This window comes from Piliocolobus tephrosceles, chromosome 12 (genome assembly GCF_002776525.5).
Source record: "Piliocolobus tephrosceles isolate RC106 chromosome 12, ASM277652v3, whole genome shotgun sequence".
NCBI lineage: Eukaryota > Metazoa > Chordata > Mammalia > Primates > Cercopithecidae > Piliocolobus > Piliocolobus tephrosceles.
In genome coordinates, this window is record NC_045445.1 from 38,599,578 (window position 1) to 38,618,823 (window position 19,246).

A 19,246-nucleotide genomic window follows, 5' to 3' on the forward strand; every position below is an offset into this window, starting at 1 on the left:
TGTAATCCCAACTACTCAGGAGGCTGAGTCAGGAGAATCGCTTGAACTCTGGAGGTGGAGGTTGCAGTGAGGTGAGCTGAGATCACGCCACTGCACTCCAGCCTGGCGACAGAGCAAGACTCTGTCTCAGAAACAAACAAACAAACAAACAGGCATGGTAGTGTGCCAGTAAAACGTACAAGAACAGACAACAGTTTGGGTCGTCAGACTGTAGTCTGTGGACCCCTGTCTGGATTGTTGGGCTTGCTCCAATATTATCTTGGCATCTGGATGGAGCCGTGTTCTCAAAGTGGTATTTAGGAGTTGGTTTATAACTGATGATACGAAACAGATTGAAATTAGCACTGTTTCATTATTACAATCTTAGGTCTTCACAATGTTTCTTACCAAGCAACTGATGGGATGGCTGTCTACTCTCTCTTCTTTTTCGCCTTTCAAATTTGAAATCACAATGGCCAAATTTGCGGGTGGGAGGGAGTGAGGAGGAATAAAATAGCAACTACTATAGCTACTACTTATTGAGCTTCTTCTAGGCCTTGTACTAGAAACTTTATATACATGATCTCTTTAATGCTAATAACTAACTCATTAACGAAAGCATTATTTTTCCCATTTTCATATGAGAAAACTAAGATTTACGGAATAAGTAACTTTTGCCCAAGATCATTTTGCTAGTAATGCAGGAGCTGAGATGTGTGAGTGTGTGGGATGATTCCATCTCTTGTCTGATGCTACAGTTTGTGATTAGAACCAAAGGATTTTACAGGAAGCATTCACTGTACTTTTATCTAAAAAAATAAGGCAAAGGAACGCTATTAATGATTGCACCTTTCTTCTCACTTCTTTGAAAAAAGGGTTAGCTCACTGGTGATAAATCTCTGAGATAAGCACGTATGTTTTATTACATGCTATGGTCTGAATGTTTATGTCCCCCCAAAATTCATATGCTGAAACCTAATTACCTAGATGACAGTATTAGAAGATATTGTATTAGAATATATGGTATGAGAAAATAGTAGAAGATGGTATTAAAAGGCAGGCTTAATATATCCAATTTGCGCTTTTTTTTTTTTGAGATGGGGTTTTGCTCTGTTGTCCACACTGGGGTTGAGGGGCATGATCTCAGCTCACTGCAACCTCCACCTCCCAGGTTCAAGTGATTCTCCTGCCTCAGCCTCCAGAGTAGCTGGGATTATAGGCACGCACCACCACGTCTGGCTAATTTTTGTGTTTTTGGTAGAGATAGAGTTTCACCATGTTGTCCAGGCTGGTCTCGAAATCCTGACCTCAGGTGATCCACCCACCTCGGTCTCTCAGTGCTGGAATTACAGGCATGAGCCACAGTGCCTGGACTAATGATTTTTGTATTTTTAGCAGAGACAGGGTTTCACCATGTCTTCCAGGCTGGTCTCGAACTCCTGGCCTCAAGTGATCCACCTGCCTCAGCCTCCCAAAGTGCTGGGATTACAGATGTGAGCCACTGTGACCGGCCAATTTATCCAATTTTTTAAAGAAAATACATAATTATAGCCCAACTTATTCTACCTGATAAACTCTGAATTATGGGTCACATAAACCATTTCAGAGGGGTAATTTTAAACCAATTAAATGTATTCTAAATTTAATGCACTATAAAAAGAAAAACACCCAAAGCATATGGCTGACAGTTCATTCAATTTTACTTAATTTAGGGTCTTTTGAAGCATCAAATTTTAAAAGTAAAATAATTTGATAATTAAAACCATGGAATATTTGTATTAGAGGGAATATTATAGACCACTCCCCTCACAGTACAGATGAGTAAAACTGAGCCCTGCAACAGCAAATTGACTTGCCCTAATCTTTTTTTTTTTCAAGTCCTTTTATAAAGTCACTTTAGCAGGTGGCCTTTTGAGGATTGTAATTTTCTTTTTATATATTTCCGTTTTAAATGTGGCTTTGCAAATGTGCTACATAATGATGTACTTCAGAGACATTTCCATAACGGACGTCATGTAGTAGGGTGGAGTCCCTTTCAGCTGTTAGTTTTCTACAGAAGTGACGTCAACAATAGGGTACGGCTCAGTAGGGTATAAGTGTGTTTCAAAGTCTTGCACCTACGCAGAAGTATAGGGCCAGTACTGGACTGACCAAGTTCAGGAACCTTGTCAACCAAAGGAAATGAAAAATCCAAGCTTTAAGGATCTAATCCAAGATAAGGGGGTGATGAGGATACAAGGTAAGACAAAATCTGAATAGCACCTCAGCAGAGAGATGATTTGTTAGTTTTGAGACAGTACCCCAGACAGATCACAGAATGCAAAGATTCTTTATTTGAGCTGCTCCCTGAACCTGCTCCCTAATTAATAACTCTGATTCTAAGAGACATGAAAGTCACTGTATTATTCCTTGGGAGGCTGGAGTAAATTATTCACATCATTAGGAACAATTCAAAGTCTGCAAAGAGGTCCCTTGTCAGGTAATTCTGCCACACAATGGAAAGGCTTCATTTGCTTTGCTTCCTTAAGTCTCCTTTCTCCGTTACCTGATCTTTGAGTATACATGTTTCTTATTTTTCTGTTAAAGGAATAGACCCTTTCTTTTCTCTTCATCAAAGCTGATAAATAAATTGCAGCTTTTTAAAAAGCTTTCCAATTTCTTTTTTACCTTCATCAAAGCAGGTACTGCTCATTAAAATGGCATAATCTCTGTGGATTAGTGTGAATTTCAACTTTTACAGAAGAGAAATCCCACAAATGAGAGAAGCATAGGTAACAGATTGCAAAGGGTTGGCAATACTTCCTTTAAATCTGAATGTAAATACCAGCCTCTCCTAGCCCCCAGCAACATATGCTTATGTATTGGAGCTCCCCAGATGCACAGAATGGATGTGCAAGATGAGAACCAGTTGTCAAGGATTCTTTCGTCTTTTGAATTTGTCTTGCAATATTTAAAATAGTAATATGTATTTTTTAACCAGAAATGATTCAGAACATTAAGATCTTTCCTGTGCCTTGTTTTCCATTTTGAATTAAATATATTATTTTTCAAAAATGAATCAATACCTTCATTAACATTTATATCAACTTTTTTTTTTTTTTTTTTTTTTTTTTGTGGAGGAAGGAAAATGCTCTGAAGATTTGGAACAGCTCAGCCTCCAAAGTGCAGGTCAGAAAATTGGGCTAAGTGAATGCTTATCAGTAGAACTGTAATTTGTTCCAAATGCCTTATAGCATTTTATAAATAATTAGAAATACGAGTTTCATTTCTAAAAGGGAAACTGATACATAATTTATAACTGTATGAAAGCGTAAAGTATTATATAAATTCAAGAAATACACAGTTTTTTAATTATTTAAAATTATATAAAGTGAAAGTGCTATGCTCATAGCTAATTTCTATATTTTCACTTATTCCTATTATAAACCATTAAATTAATTTAATGTTTTGGTACTCCATGGAAACTATTTGCTTAAACAGTAACATCTACAAACTTAAAACCAACATCTTAAATCTCAATGCAAGGTACAATTCTTTTCCAGGATCCCTAAAATAGGTAATTTCAATTACTGCCCTGAAGGCTTTATAGAAATACCAGGAGGCCAGTAGGTGGCTCACGCCTGTAATCCCAACACTTTGGGAGGTGGAAAGGAAAGATTGCTTGAAGCCTGGCATTCAAAACCAGCCTGGGCAGGAAAACGAGACCCCTGTCACTATAAACAATTTAAAAAATTAGCAGGGCATGGTGGTGCACACCTGTAGTCCCAGTTACTCAGGAGACTGAGGCAGGAGGATCCCTCAAGCCTAGAAATTGGAGGCTACAGTGAGCTGTCATTGAGCCACTGCACTCCAGCCTGGGTGACAGAGCAAGACTCTCCCTCCCTCCCTCTCCCTCCCTTCCTTCCTTCCTTCTCTCTCTCTCTCTTTCTTTCTTTTCTTTCTCTCTTCTCTCTCTTCCTTCATCCCTCCTTCCCTCCCTCCCTCCCTTTCTTCCTTCCTGCCTTCCTTCCTTCCTTCCTTCCTTCCTTCCTTCCTTCCTTCCTTCCTTCCTTTTGTCCTTCCTTCCTTCCTTTTTTCTTTTTGTGAGACAGAGTCTCGCTCTGAAGCTCAGGCTGGAGTGCAGTGGTGCAATCTCGACTCACTGCCACCTCTGCCTCCCAGCTTCAAATGATTCTAGTGCCTCAGCCTCCCCAGTAGCCAGGATTACAGGCTTGCGCCACCACACCTGGCTAATTTTTTGTATTTTTAGTAGAGACAGGGTTTCACCATGTTGGCCAGGCTGGTCTTAAACTCCTGGCCTCCAGTGATCCACCCACCTCAGCTTTCCAAAGTGTTAGGATTACAGGCATGAGCCATCGTGCCCGGCCTGAGACTCCTACTTAAAAAAAGAAAAGAAATATCATGAAATGACTGTTGGTTTGTACTGCTCAACAATTCAATCTTAATTGCAAAACACTTCCTTTTATTTTGTAACACTACTCAACACATTTATAGATCGTTTAACAAGATTTAATTTCATAGGTAATGAGTTTTCAAGGTATATGCAGATTTTGGCAATGTTTTCTGGAATAAGAAAACATGGAACTCTCCAAACACAATATAGTTATGATTCAACATGAAAGCTGTCTTTTTTATTTGGTACTCTTCTGCATATTTGCTTCAGACAGCTGTTCTCTAATCATTGGTTGGGTCCTAGTATATTGTCTGGAAAGCAAGATGATAAATATTCATAACTTATGATGTTTTAAAGTAATTGCAAGTAAAAAATGATTGCATTGATAATCAATTTTAATTCCTTTTTGTTTTGTTTTTCCGCCTCCACATTATTGGGTCATAAGTTTTTAAAAACTTAAGTTGTTATTGTACCTATTCCAGGATCTTCTCAGAAAGGCAGGAAAAAAGAAATTATTTCTTTTTCTAAAAGCAAATGCAAATGATCAGATATTGAAACATTAACATGCAAATTAGTGAAACATTCCACAGATTTTCTGCAGCTGCTCTTCACCCCCTCCCTCAACTCCCACATTCCCTTATATATTCTAGCCACACCAGATATTTCATTAGTTCCCAAATTTGCCTGTATACCTATATAATCCAGCTTGGGAGAGTGGAATTGAAAACATGTGTGTTTAGGAGAGAGTCAGAATTTGGTTTAAATCTGTCTCTATCTCTTACTATCTGTGTGGCTTTGGAAAAGTCACTTCATCTCTGTGTGCCTTGGTATCCTCATGGGAAAATTCAGACAATTGGCACCTCAACATAGTGCTAGGTATATAGCACATGCTCAATAAATTGTTATTGAATGAAGGATAAAATATAACATATAAACCACCTAATACAGTGCCTGGCACATAGTATTGGTAAACAGTAAATCATCATTTACGCTCTGTTCCTCTCTGAGGCCTGCTCTCACATTCCTTTTTAATCTAGCAGATACCTAACTATTCTTCAAGTCCCACATCAAATGGCATATCCTTGGAGATGATTTCTCTAACCCTTCCAGGCAAAGCTAATGTGTCTAGGTCTGCATTCTCATAACATCTTTTCCCCCCCATCATCCAGGACCTGTTGTGCCCCTCAAAGAAAGAGAGGCCACCATAAGGCCAATCTGAGTTCCCAAAGAGATCTCTCTCTCCCCATTAAGAAAGTTGCACAGGTGAGGCCAAGTGTAACTATGGATAGCTAAGAGTCTTGTGACTTTTTTTTTTTTTTTTTAAAGAGACAGTGTAGGCCAGGCTGGAGTGCCATGGCATGATCACAGCTCGCTACAGTCTTGACCTCCTGGGCTGAAGCCATCCTCTCTCCTTGGCCTCACAAAGTGGTGGCTTGAGCCGCTGAGCTCAGTCTCATAACATCTTACACCTAGTGTTCGTAGCATTTTGTTGCCATTGCCATTGTTGATATGTCTATTTCCCCAACTAGACTACAATAACCTCCTTAAGGGCAGTGACCCTATCATACTGGTCTTTGTATCTGTAGTTTCTAAGTCCTAGGTATACAATAGAGCAAATAAATGTTTGAAGAAAGATGAAGAGACTGAATTGTCTGCCAGAGTTTTTACCAGTATGTAGGACTTGACTATACTTTGTAATTCACGTATCTATCTTCCCCACTAGACCATGAAATCTTTATCCATTTTTCTTTTGTTTTTAGGCAAGGTATCGCTCTGTCACCCAGGCTGGAGTGCGCTGGCTCAATCACAGCTCACTGCAGCCTTGACCTCCTAAGCTCAAGCGATCCTCCCACCTTAGCCTCCTGAGTAGCTGGGACTACAGGTGTGCACCACACACCAACTAATTTTTTTTTTTTTTTTGTAGAGACAGGATCTCACCATATTGACCAGGCTGGTCTCCAACTCCTGGGCTCAAGTGATCCTTACACCCCTGCCTCCCAAAGTGCTGGGATTATGGGTATGAGTCACTGTGCCCTGTTAGACCATGAAATCTTTAAGGAAAGGCCCTTTTTCCTTGTATCTCCAGGACTCACACAATGCCTGGCTCAATAAATGTCTACGGAATTGATAATAGGCAAAAATCTGTCTTTAGGGCTCTTTCACCCATTCTCTTCTGTTATTTAAGTAACCCTCCTCCTCACACTTCACAAGATCCTTACAATATCTGCCTTTCCATGTGTGCTGTTAGTCTCTCATTTCTTTTGCTAACTTCCAAAGGATAGGTTTAAATAAAGTAGACTCATCTTTGCTAAAGTGTTAGCTTTGCTAAAGCAAGAACTCCTTGCTAGTTCTTTCATCCAGTGCCTTAATCCAGCTACAATGTATGTTGTATACAGTGGCTACCCAGTTGTCAGCTGGCATATCTAGCCCTGGGCAGAGATTTGATTAGTTAGATATAGTGCATCAACCTATGAAATCTCTCAATTTTGAACCTATCCTTTTAATATGGAGAATGAAATTCACCAAATGTAATTTCCCTCTTTCAGTTTGGGAATGCTCAAGTCATGACCTCCTATGGACCTGGGAGAAAACCTTGGCTCTGCCTTCCTCCCAGGTTCCCTGAAGTGACCCCCAGTTTGTTTTTGTTTGCCTAGCAACCAAGAAGGGGCCATTTGCCATGCTGATTTTAATATGAAGACATTTGGGTTCTAGTTGGGTATTCAGCTAGAACATAATATACTAGAATTATCTATGTCCCGTGAACTCTCTATCAAGCATTACCAATACAAAATTAATATGGAGGCCTGACTAAGATTCTTTAGTATTTTCTTATACAAAGTTGGTCTTTGGTAGGGTGGGTGAAGTAATCCAGCATGTGTCATATTCTTTTTCAGTCTTTTCATTATCAAAATTAACCCCTATCCAGTCATCTAACCTTTAAGGAAGAAATTACATTGCTCATATGATTGCAAATTTAAATTCATGCAAGACAGCCTTTCCTATATATTTTTTAAAATATTAGTGGTGTTAGTTATGTTGATCAACTGGTATACCAGTTTGTACAAGGAGAAATGTTTTGGGCTAAGAGTTCTAAATTAGAATATAGTTAGACTAAGGATTGTTAGTAAAATGTTCCTTTTACTTTACCCCGATACTTGGTTTATCTCCCTTCAGACATCTGTTCCTAGAGACTGTTGTCTTTTCTCCATATCCCCCTCTTCCAATTAGAGAGACAGATAAGCAGTTGTCTTGAGAATATAAGGTCACTGGCATTCCATAAATGGATTCCAGTGCCTGCTACAGAAATAAGTGGTGAGTGTTCTCTGTCACTTGCAAACTATAAGTTAATTAAGTTGACAACTTTTCCTTTTTTATGTTGTGTTTTCAGAGGAGCTTTTGAAATACCTTTTATTGCATTTTCTGATTATTAGAGTAACATATGGTCATTGTAGAGAATTGATAGCACAGATAATCACTAAAAAGAAGAATAAAAACCTTAACACCCATAGATAACAGCTGTTAGCATTTTGATTTATTTATTTACAGCTTTTTTTATATGCATATAAAAATGTTTTAAAAGAAAATTGGGATCATATCATGTATAAATGCCATATCTTGCTTTTCAAAGCATTCTTGTATCTGAAACATTTTAAGCACCATTAAGTGCTTGAAAAAACCATTTTAAATTGCTATGTAACATTGTCATGTGCATATACCATGGATTATTTCTTTAAACATTCTTTTTTCATCTTTGGATTGATTCTAATTTTTTCATCTTAAAAATAATTCTTGGCTGGGCATGGTGGCTCATGCCTGTATCCCAGCAGTTTGGGAGGCCGAGGTGGGTGGATCACCTGAGGTCAGGAGTTCAAGACCAGCCTGGCCAACATGATGAGATATGGTGAAACCCCGTCTCTACTACAAGTACAAAAAACTAGCTGAGCGTGTTGGTAGGTGCCTGTAATCTCAGCTACTCGGGAGGCTGAGGCAGCAGAATTGCTAGAACCCGGGAGGCAGAGGTTGCAGTGAGCTGAGATTGCGCCATCGCACTCCAGTCTGGGTGACAGAGTAAGACTCAAGTCTCAAAGTCTCAAATAATAATAATAATAATAATAATAATAATAATAATAATAATAATTCTGTTCTTAATCCTTTTTCTAAATTTCCGATTAGACTAGAGACTTAGAAAGGAATTAACTAAGTTTGTGATTTTTTTTTTCCAAAAAACTTTCATAGTAAGAATTTTTAAACTGTTTTAAAGAAAGTTTGAGGCTTGGCTTACTGGCTCATACCTATAATCTTTGCACTGGGAGGCTGAGGCAGGGAGGATTCACTTGAGCCCAGGAGTTTGAGACTAGGCTGGGCAAAAAAGTGAGTCCCTCAACTCTACAATACATAAATAGATAGATAGATAGATAGATAGATAGATAGATAGATAGATAGATAGATAAATAAATAAATAAATAAATTAGCTGGACATGGTGGCCTTTTGTAGTTCCAGCCACTCAGGAGGCTGAGGTGGGAGAATCCCTTGAGCCTTAGAGGTTGAGGCTGCAGTGAGCTGTGATTGTGCCACTGCACTCCAGCCTGGGCGACAGAGTGAGACCTTGTTTAAAAACAAAAAACAACAACAAAAAAACTTTACACCAATTTGCCCATCTATTATACTAGCAGTGTTTGTGAGTGCGTATCCATTTCACTGAAATTTCTCTCAATCCCTTAAAAGTTCTTAATTTGACTGACAAAAATGGTATATATCACTGGTGTTTTAAAATGCTGAATGTTAAAAAATATGTATACCATTAAGTTCTTAAACTTGTCCCATATGTATTTATCTCTGTTCTTGTTCTTTATCCATGTTCCCTTTTGACTTTTGTGAGCTTTTTTATATTTCAAATCTATCAACCCTTCTTAATGTTTGTTGCAAATATTTTCCCAGTTTGTGGCTTGTGTTTTAGGTTTTCTTGTTTAGTAATGGCTTTTGAGCTTCAACTTTTTCCATTTTTGTGTAGTCTAAATCTATTGATTTTTCCACATGTGATTTGTTCCATTGCTTATGTGCTTAAAAATTCCATTGTTTTTCAGTAGAGTTTTTGGTTAGTTTTACTTAGCCAGACTTATAATTTTGAAGGCAATGGATTTGTTCTACACAACTGTAAATATAGCTATAATTGTACTTTGTTCATTTTAAATATTTTATAGGCAGATTTGGACGTGCTAGTTATAAAAGTAGGAGCAGCTGTAATTCCTTTTAAACAGGACCGTGTGTGGAAAGAGCAACTCTTAAGAAGTCTTTTGAAAAAAGACTTGAAATGTTGACATTTTATTGCAGTGAACAACATTCCACATTATTCATTTCACATTGTGTAAGAGCCCTATAACTCAAGGCAACACAACACTCAAATTGAATAATACCCCAGCATTTTCACTTTCAGAATTATTTGACTGGAGCTTTGTTTCAAACTAGTTAAAATAGCGTTTCTCAAAGGGTGGTCTTTTGACTCCCTGCATCAGAATCACATGGATACTTGTTAAAATTGAGATTCTTGAGTCCCTCCTCCAGACATCCTAAATCAGATCTCTTGGGGTTGACGTCCCTGAATCCACATTTTAACAAGCGTCCCAGGTGATTTTAGTGCCCTCTAATATTTGAGAATTTCTAGGTGAAAGAGAAACACCCATGGAGGCAAAGGACAAAACACAAGCATGTGAGGACTTGAGTTCAAAGATAGATCTGAGCCAGGTGCATTGGCTCACACCTGTAATCCCAGCACTTTGAGAGGCCAAGGCAGGAAGATTGCTTGACCCTGGGAAGTTGAGGCTTTGAGCTCTGATCTCACCACCGCACTCCAGCGTGGGCGACAGAGTGAGACCCTGTCTTAGAAAAGAAACCTCCAAAAACAAAACAAAACAAAAAACAGTGTATTAGTTAATAGGAAAAGGAATAGTCAGAATACAACAGGGTTTAAGTCTAAGAGTGCTGGTCTATTAATCCGGAAAAGGAGCTCTGCTAACCTCATGTCTGAGAACGACTCACAATTCTTCAAGTTCCTTATCCTTCAAATGAGGATAAGGAACTCATTTGTAATTGTGGCGGCTCTCACCTGTAATTGTGATGTCTTTCACCTGTAATTACAGCACTTTGGGAGGCTGAGGTGGGTGGATCACTTCAACCTGGGAGTTGGAGACCAGCCTTGAGCCTGGGAGTTGGAGACCAGTCTGGGAAACATAGGGAGAACCTATCTCTACCAAAAATTTAAAAAATTAGCCAGGCATGGTGGTGCGCCTGGGACCTGTGGTCCCAGCTACTCAGGAGGCTGAGGTGGGAGGATCACTTGAGTCCTGGAGGTTGAGTGATGGCCACTGCACTCCAACCTGGGCAACAGAGTGAGACCCTGTTTCGAAAAAAGAAAAGGAAAAAGAAAATACATGTACCAGAAGTTTCTTTTTGTAAGGTCTAATTCTGTGCCAAGGAATCATATAGTGTTTTTCTTAATTTGGGAAAGGAATCCTCTGTAAAAAGCCATTTCTGTGGACCTCACTGCTCTGTATTGCAAATTAAGACTTTCTAGAGTTCAGATTCTATTTTTAGACTGTGATCATTAACTTTCTTTTACATATCTGATTAGACTTAATGAGTTAGCTAAGTTCATGACATGTAAGGTCCCAACAACAATTTTTAAAAAGATATACATGCACCCAAGTATACACGATTGTAAGGTCCAGGTAAAAGAACAAATTTAACAGTGCTTCATCAGTTTTATTATTGTTAATAATAGAATTGGATGAAGTGCTAGTAGTGGTCAGCATCTGGAAGATGTGGCTCCAGGAACCAATGAGTCAGTGTTGACAAGTGCAGAGTTTAAGGTCAAGTAATACGGTCCCTGAAATGATTTGAAGTAGCCGGATGGAGAAGGGAGGGAGAAAGCAGGAAATCAATTGAAGAGCTATTAAAGTCAGAAGGAGCACAAGTTATTGACAGGATCCACATCAAAAGTCGAACAAAAGGTCTCAGTCTGAGTGATGTGATGTGAACTGAGTGATGTGAATAGCCACCAAGTTGCTTTGCCTTTCCCCTCCCCCATTTAGAATCTGGATTGGGTTGGCACATGAGGTGAGGGCACACCTGTAAGAGGTGACTACATAAAACTAGTTCCTAGAATTAGGGAATTGAGAGATATGGGGGTTGAGAGGTGTTAGAGGGAGTCCAGGCATGTATTTTTCTGTAGTCACACCTTCAGGAAAGGGGAAATACGCTTTCCGAGCAATGTAATTTCCCTTCTGATCTCCATCCTCTTTAGGATTTCAGTTGCCTTTATTTATTACAAAATTACTATATTTCAGTGTTATCAAATCTCAGAGGGTAACAAATAAACTATATAGTAGTAAATATTATAGAGATGCATAGTTATTTGAACCCTTCTGAGTCAAGCTCCATTCATTAAGTGTACTGGAAAGGATGTGGGATTCGAGTCTGTCAGGAACCCCTTAAATTATTCCTGAGTTGGAATTCTTTTTCAATTTCCCACTATCTGTGTGATCTTGAATATGATGTATATGAGCCACATTTTTTGAAATCTGGAAAATGGAGATAAACATTTTTATTTAGTTATTTGAAGATTAAATAAGATATAATAGAAAAAGAACCTGGTACAATGACTGGTACATAGTAAGGTCCAGTATCCTTTTTAAGTTGATTAATCAAATTTCAAAAGTCTTAATCCGATTTTCCAGTATAGTGCCTAAACTCATTACTTTAGCCTTATTCTGTGGGATCCCCAATTCTTCCTCACTAGTTTTAGCATTTTTTGCTTGACCTCACCATCTATCTCTTCATTCTCTTTGTATTTTATGTTTTCTCCTTCCCTCCCACCTGTATTTTTAAGGAAGAGCATTGCCTTTGATCTGGAATCTAGGACCACCTCTCTCTAGATTCAAAATTATGTCCTTAACCTCTTGAATACTAAATATATTCTCTTGGTCTTCTTCTCAGCAGAATCTCTAAATTAGCCTCCAACTTTTTTCACGTGGCCCCTTCCTCATTTTTCTTACTATGCACTGTTCTTCCCATGGTTGTATCCAAGGTTTTTTTCACATCTCTGTTCCCCATATCATAGTAACATTTCTAGCCCTCCAGTGTTTGTCATCCTCTCTCTGGCTACATTCAAGTCATCCTACAGATACGCAAAACTACACTGACCTAAAATCCAACTAATAATGAATAAGAGACCTGCTTTAAGACTCTGGAATACACTGCACTTAGAGTTAACCCTCACCTCTTACCACTATTATTTAATTTTATTTAATATAATTAAACCTCTGTATCTACCGACAGGGGCCCAAGAAGTTTAGATTTTGTCTGTGGGGAAAATGCCAAAACCTTTCTCCTCTTTCTCTCTGCTTCCAAGTAGTCCTGGATAACAGAAGTCTAAAGCCTTTTATTTCAAGTTAATGAAAGGGAAGAAATTCTTTTTGGAGTTATTTGCTTGGAAGCCCCAGACATCTGGGTATGCCTCTGATCATTGTACAAAAAATATATATAAAAACAAAAAAACAGTTCACACTTTCATCCATTCAACAAATCTATCTATCTATCTACCTATCTATTTATCTATCTATCCATTTTTTTTTTTTTTTTTTTTTTTTTGAGACGGAGTCTCGCTCTGCCACCCAGGCTGGAGTGCAGTGGCCGGATCTCAGCTCACTGCAAGCTCCGCCTCCCGGGTTCAGGGCATTCTCCTGTCTCAGCCTCCCGAGTAGCTGGGACTACAGGCGCCCGCCTCGTCGCCCGGCTAGTTTTTTGTATTTTTTTTAGTAGAGACGGGGTTTCACCGTATTAGCCAGGATGGTCTCGATCTCCTGACCTCGTGATCCGCCCGTCTCGGCCTCCCAAAGTGCTGGGATTACAGGCTTGAGCCACCGCGCCCGGCTATCTATCCATTTTTGAGATAGGTTCACGCTCTGTCGTTCAGGCTGGAGTGCAGTGACACCAATCGTGGCTCACTGCAGCCTCGAACTCCTGAGCTCAAACCATCCTCTCACCTCAGCCACCCAAGTAGCAGGGACTACAGGCACAGGCTACCACGCCCAGCTAATTTTTTTTCTTTTCTTTCTTTCTTTCTTTCTTTTTTTTTTTTTTTTTTGTGAAGACACATTCTCACTGTGTTGCCCAGGCTGGTCTCAAATTCCCAACTTGGCCTCCCCAAGTGCTGGTATTACAGGCATCAGCCACTGCACCCGGCCAAATTCAACAAATATTTATCAAGAACCTATGATACTTCTCCCACAAAAAAAGACCAAACCAAACAAAAACAAAAACAAAAACTATGATGTGATGTGACTGGGCATGGTGTCTCACGCCTGTAATCCTAGCACTTTGGAAGGTCGAGGTGGCAGGATCGCTTGAGCCCAGGAGTTTGAGACAAGACTGAGCAACATAGGGAGACTGTCTGTATTAACAACAAACAAACAAACAAAAAACTAAACTGAAAGAAACTATGGTGTATAATATAAAATTCTGCATGAGCAGATTAAGATGAGCAGACTACATGGTTGAATAGAGGAGATGAACCATGCACACAACTATAATACACAGCAAAAAGGAATAAGTGACACACGGTGGTACAAATGAAATAGAATATATCTTTACAGAAGAGAGATTTCTCCAAGCTGAAACCTTATATAATTAATTTCCTTCAGTGACTGACCAAATAATATGTTGGTTTCACGAAGCAAGCCTCAGCTACCAGATGTTAAAATATTTGAATTCTACAGCAGTAGCTAGACAACATCCAAAAAAAATTTAAACACAATATAAGGAAGAAATGAAATTCAATTGTTTCAACAATGAGCATAGTGTAATTGGATGAGGGCCGCCTGTGGGCATCAAAAGGCCCTGACAATTGCAGTGATGCATTTGTAAAGCCTTCTTTCTTTTCCTCAGGTTGTAGAAATAAAACAGTCCTCAAGAGTAAAGTGGAGAATTTCCAATTTTGTCCTTTACTAAACGGGTTGTTGGCATTGAATAGAATGAAAATAATAATACGTCTTTTCCAACCAAAGCATAATGACCCTTGTGGCCTTTCTCTCCACTCTGTGCCCTGTACTTTAGATGGTAAGCAGCAATTTGAGTGGCAACATTGAAAAAGATGTTAACCCTCTGTTGCTCAGCAAGTACTAAGCAGATACAGAGCCTACATTGTGCTCACTGCGCCAGGACTAATAGCAAAGCGGTGTTCCTGAATTTTTCCCCTTCCCCCAAGCTCACTGAAACATAAACTCTGGCATTAATACATAAATACAATGCTCTGATTGAGAAGGTAGTGCATCCACGGATAACTGGAAAACTTACAATCCTAGAACTTTGTCTTACACTGATGTTGACATCACATAGGAACTTAGAATCTAATTTCTGTAAATGAATTTTGCAAAACCTTTACAGAAATCATGGAACAGTTAGGTTTCAAATTTTTTTTTTTTTTTTTACAGTCGGGGAAGAGTGTTTTTTTTCCCCCTACACACAGCAGTGTAAAAATGCTTTGCTTTTTAAAGGATGTTAAATTATAAAACCCAACTCTGAATTTTAAATGCCACAGATGTGAGGGTGTAACACCTTATTAGAGTTGCCAGATTTAGCAAATAAAATGACAGTATGCCCAGTTAAATCTGAATTTGAGATAAACAACAAATAATTTTTTTTAGTATTAGTATGCCTCATGCCATATCTAGCAACCTTAACCTTAGACAACAGTGTTTGATTATGCAATATTTCAGTTGATTCGTTAATTTTTAGGAGGCAGGTTTGCTTTTTATTCCCTGGGTTTTCATCTTTTCCCCTTCCTGCATGTCTCCTTAGCATACGATATTTCTTTGAATGAATGGAAAGATCTTCTGTAAAGAAGACCATTCAGTTCATAAATGAATTATTTTAAAGCCCTGCACCCCTCAGCAAAAAAAAAAAAAAAAAAAAAAAAGAACAAAAAGCCCCTTTTTGGTCTTCTTTTTGTGCTGTTACAATTGCTCTTCACTTGTTGATCTGGGTTTAATCATTCAGATAAGTGCTTCAACTTTAAGTGCCTCAACTTTCTGCTGTTCTGAATAAGAAGGCTCAGTATAAATGGGTGGAGGAGGGAGGGAGTCTATGGCACTGAGTCACATCAATTTGAAAAATAAATATGTAGACCTCATGTGGACTTTTCCTATAATTAAAGACTCTCACTTCCCAAAATATATAAATCAGATGCTTTACCTATTCTGATCATTTCAATGAACGTTCAATTCACGCATCCATCAAAGCGTTCACAAAGGCATGAAAAGTTCATAATTCAGGCCAGGCACCATGACTCATGCCTGTAATCCCAGCATTTTGGGAGGCTGAGATGGGAGGATCGCTTGAGGCCAGGAATTCAAGACTGGCCTGGGCAACAGAGTGAGACCTCATCTCAACAAAAAATAGATACATCTTCTTTATATATTTTTTCCCAGACATGGTCTTGCTCTGTTGCCCAGGCTGGAGTGCAGTGGCATGAGCATAGCTTACTGCAGCCTCAAATTCCGGGGCTCAAGTGATCCTCCCACCTCAGCCTCCAGCATAGCTGAGACTACAGGCACATTCCACCACACCCAGGTATGCAACCAAAACTTGTAGGAAATATTACTGATTTTTAGTATTTGCTTTATTGTGTCATAAGAAAACCTCTTTACAAAACTCGAGACAGCTTCCTATTAAGGTTATAATTCCATTATGGCAGATATAAGTGATGTTGAAATAACTTTCAAAATCATTATTATATTTTAAAAAGTACTGCTTTTGAAACATTTCTTATGCTTTCTTCAACCTCTTTATTAAAAATATGATTTTTACACCCTCTTCTTTTGAAGTCATTTGCAGAAGAATATGTAACAATAAGTCCCTGAGTTGTCTCTAGAAATGCATAAGAACTCTATTTAGGCCGGGTGCGGTAGCTCACGTCTATAGTCCCAGGACTTTGGGAGGCTAAAGCAGGAGGATTGCTTGAGGCCAGGAGTTCAAGACCGACCTAGGCAACATAGTAAGACTTTGTCTCTACAAAAATGAAATAAAATAAAAGGCATGATGACGCATGCCTGTGGTCCCAGCTACTTGGGAAGCAAGGTGGGAGGCTAAGGTGAGAGGATCAGTTGAGCCCAGGAGGTCGAGGTTGCAGTGAGCAGTGATTGCACCATTGCCTTTCACCTTGGGCAACAGAGCAAGATCTTGTCTCATAAAAAGAACTCTATTTAGGCACTTTCATATATAACATCTGCCCTCTCAGGAATCTTTTTAATGGAAAAACATTGATGTCCTTCTGTTTATGATGATTATTTTATCTTTTGTTTAACCTTCAAAAACCTACAAAAGTTTAAAAAGATGTCATGTCTAGTATCTCAAGATACTAGAAATTGAAAAAAACTTTCTCAATTTGACCAAAGTTGTCCATGAAAACTTTGTAGTCTATATCACATTAGTGGTTTAAAAAAGTGAATGTTTTTCGATAGAAAAGAGGACATGAAATGTTACCAAGGCACAGAAATGATAAATACTCAAAGTGATGGATACCTCACATACCCTGACTTGATCATTACACATTTTATGCATGTAAGAAGCACTGATAATTTTCCCATAAATATGTCAAATATTATGTATCAATAAAGGGAAAAAAAGTGAAAGGCTGCTCTTAAGATCAGGAATAAGGTGAGGTTTGCTTTCACCGATTCTATTCAACATTGTACTAGAAGTTCTACTCAGTGTAATAAGGCAAGAAATAAAAGGCATCCAAATTGGAAGGAAAGCAGTTAAAGCTCTCCTTAATCACACATAACATGATCTTCTACAGAGAAGAATCTACAAAAAAATCTACCAGATATAATAAGTCTGTCACTCAGGCTGGAGTGCAGTGGTGCTATCTTGGCTCATTGCAACCTCTGCCTCCCGGGTTCAAGTGATTCTCTTGCCTCAGCCTCCTGAATAACTGGGACTACAGGTATACACCACCACACCCAGCTAATTTTGTATTTTTAGTAGAGATGGAGTTTCACCATGTTGTCCAGGCTGGTCTCGAACTCCTGACTTCAAGTGATCCGCCCACCTCGGCCTCTGAAAGTGCTTGGATTCCAGGCATGAGCCACCACCCCCAGCGACTTCTGTTATCATTTTAAAAGCAAGAAAGTTCCATTAAACAGAAACCTTTATATACTTTTTTTTTTTTTTTTTGCAGCCTTGCTGACAATGAACTCCCGTATGGTTGGTATGCATGGAGATGTACTGCCTGATAAACTTATTTTATACTTTTGGGCGCAACCAATTAAAACTTGTGGTGGTCTCTTATTTTTTCTTTCTTTTTTTTTTTTGGTAAAGACAGGGTGTTGCCACGTTGCCCAGGCTGATCTCAAACTCCTGGGCTCAAGTGATTCTCTTACATCGGCCTCCCAAAGTGCTGGGATTACAGGCATGAGCCATAACGCCCGGTCTCAGTCTGTCTCTTGAAGTTATAAGTACACTAGACCATAAAGCTGGAGACCTAGTTGTACTCCAGCTGTGCCAACGTTTAGTTTCACGATTTGGGGCAAGCCACTTCACCTCTCTGGGCTTGAGTTTCCTCATTTAGGAAAGTAGGTGGTTAATAGAGGATCACTCCTGTTCCACTTCTAAGACTTATTATTTAAGACATATAGAGAGTTTAACATCAACTTCATTATCACTTGAGACACCACTTCAGTGCTGCAACTTGAGCATTGAAGAACAGAGCAAAATGCTTCATAAAAGGAGGTAAGAGTGGATATTTTGGTCTGACTTACTCAGATAATTGCCTTAGTTATAAATTGGCATTGTAGATCTATCTAAAGTGTATGTTAATAATATCAAAAAATAATAAAATAAAATCCCCAAAATTTTCTGCTTTCCCAAATAAACCCATTAAGTGTAAAGAAAGAACTAGTTTTTAAGATCTTCTGATTCAGACATTCAAAGCATTGAAAGGGTAGATTCCAGACTGATAACCATAAGGGTCTTTAAAGTGGTATTTTTAGGCAGGACATGGTGGCTCATGCCTGTAATCCCAGCATGTTGGGAGGCCAAGGCGGGTGGCCCTCCTAAGCTCAGGAATTTGAGACCAGCCTGGGCAACATGGAGAAACCTCATTTCTACCAAAAATACAAAAAAAAAAAAAAAAAAAAAATAGCCTGGCATGGTTGCATACCTCTGGTCCCAGCTACTCAAGAGGCTGAAGTGGGAGGATTGCTTGAGCCGGGGAGGCAGAGGTTAGAATGGGTTGAGATTGTACCACTGCACTCCAGTCTGGGTGACAGAGTGAAATTCCATCTCAATAAATAAACAAATAAAGTAGCATTTTAAAAAAGGATCTGCAGTTTTATTCTTATGCTAAAAATCTAGGCCCTGTTTTGAAGGCACGTACACCAGACTTTTTTTTTTTTTTTTTTTTTTTTTTGAGACAGAGTCTGGCTCTGTTGCCCAGGCTGGAGTGCAGTGGCCTGATCTCAGCTCACTGCAAGCTCCGCCTCCCGGTTTTACGCCATTCTCCTGCCTCAGCCTCCCCAGTAGCTGGGACTACAGGCGCATGCCACCTCGCCCGGTTAGTTTTTTTTGTATTTTTTAGTAGAGGCGGGGTTTCACAGTGTTAGCCAGGGTGGTCTCGATCTCCTGACCTCGTGATCCGCCCGTCTCAGCCTCCCAAAGTGCTGGGATTACAGGCTTGAGCCACCGTGCCCGGCCACACCACACATTTATACTCAATCAAGCAGATAGCCAAGTTGTCAGTGTGCGTGTCTTACCAATAATGTTATATGGCCTGGCGCGGTGGCTCAAGCCTGTAATCCCAGCACTTTGGGAGGCCGAGA

General features: G+C 39.2%; 1 long non-coding RNA gene and 1 other non-coding gene across 2 annotated transcripts in view; one reads left to right on the plus strand and one right to left on the minus strand.

Annotated features, from left to right (window-relative positions):
• Nucleotides 1-19,246, plus strand: part of LOC111536620 — a 39,110-nt gene that overhangs the window by 12,510 nt on the left and 7,354 nt on the right. The window lies entirely within an intron of this gene.
• LOC111536713 lies at nt 5,543-5,671 on the minus strand. The gene has a single exon (XR_002729800.1). It is a non-coding gene; the product is annotated as a small nucleolar RNA SNORA64/SNORA10 family (small nucleolar RNA).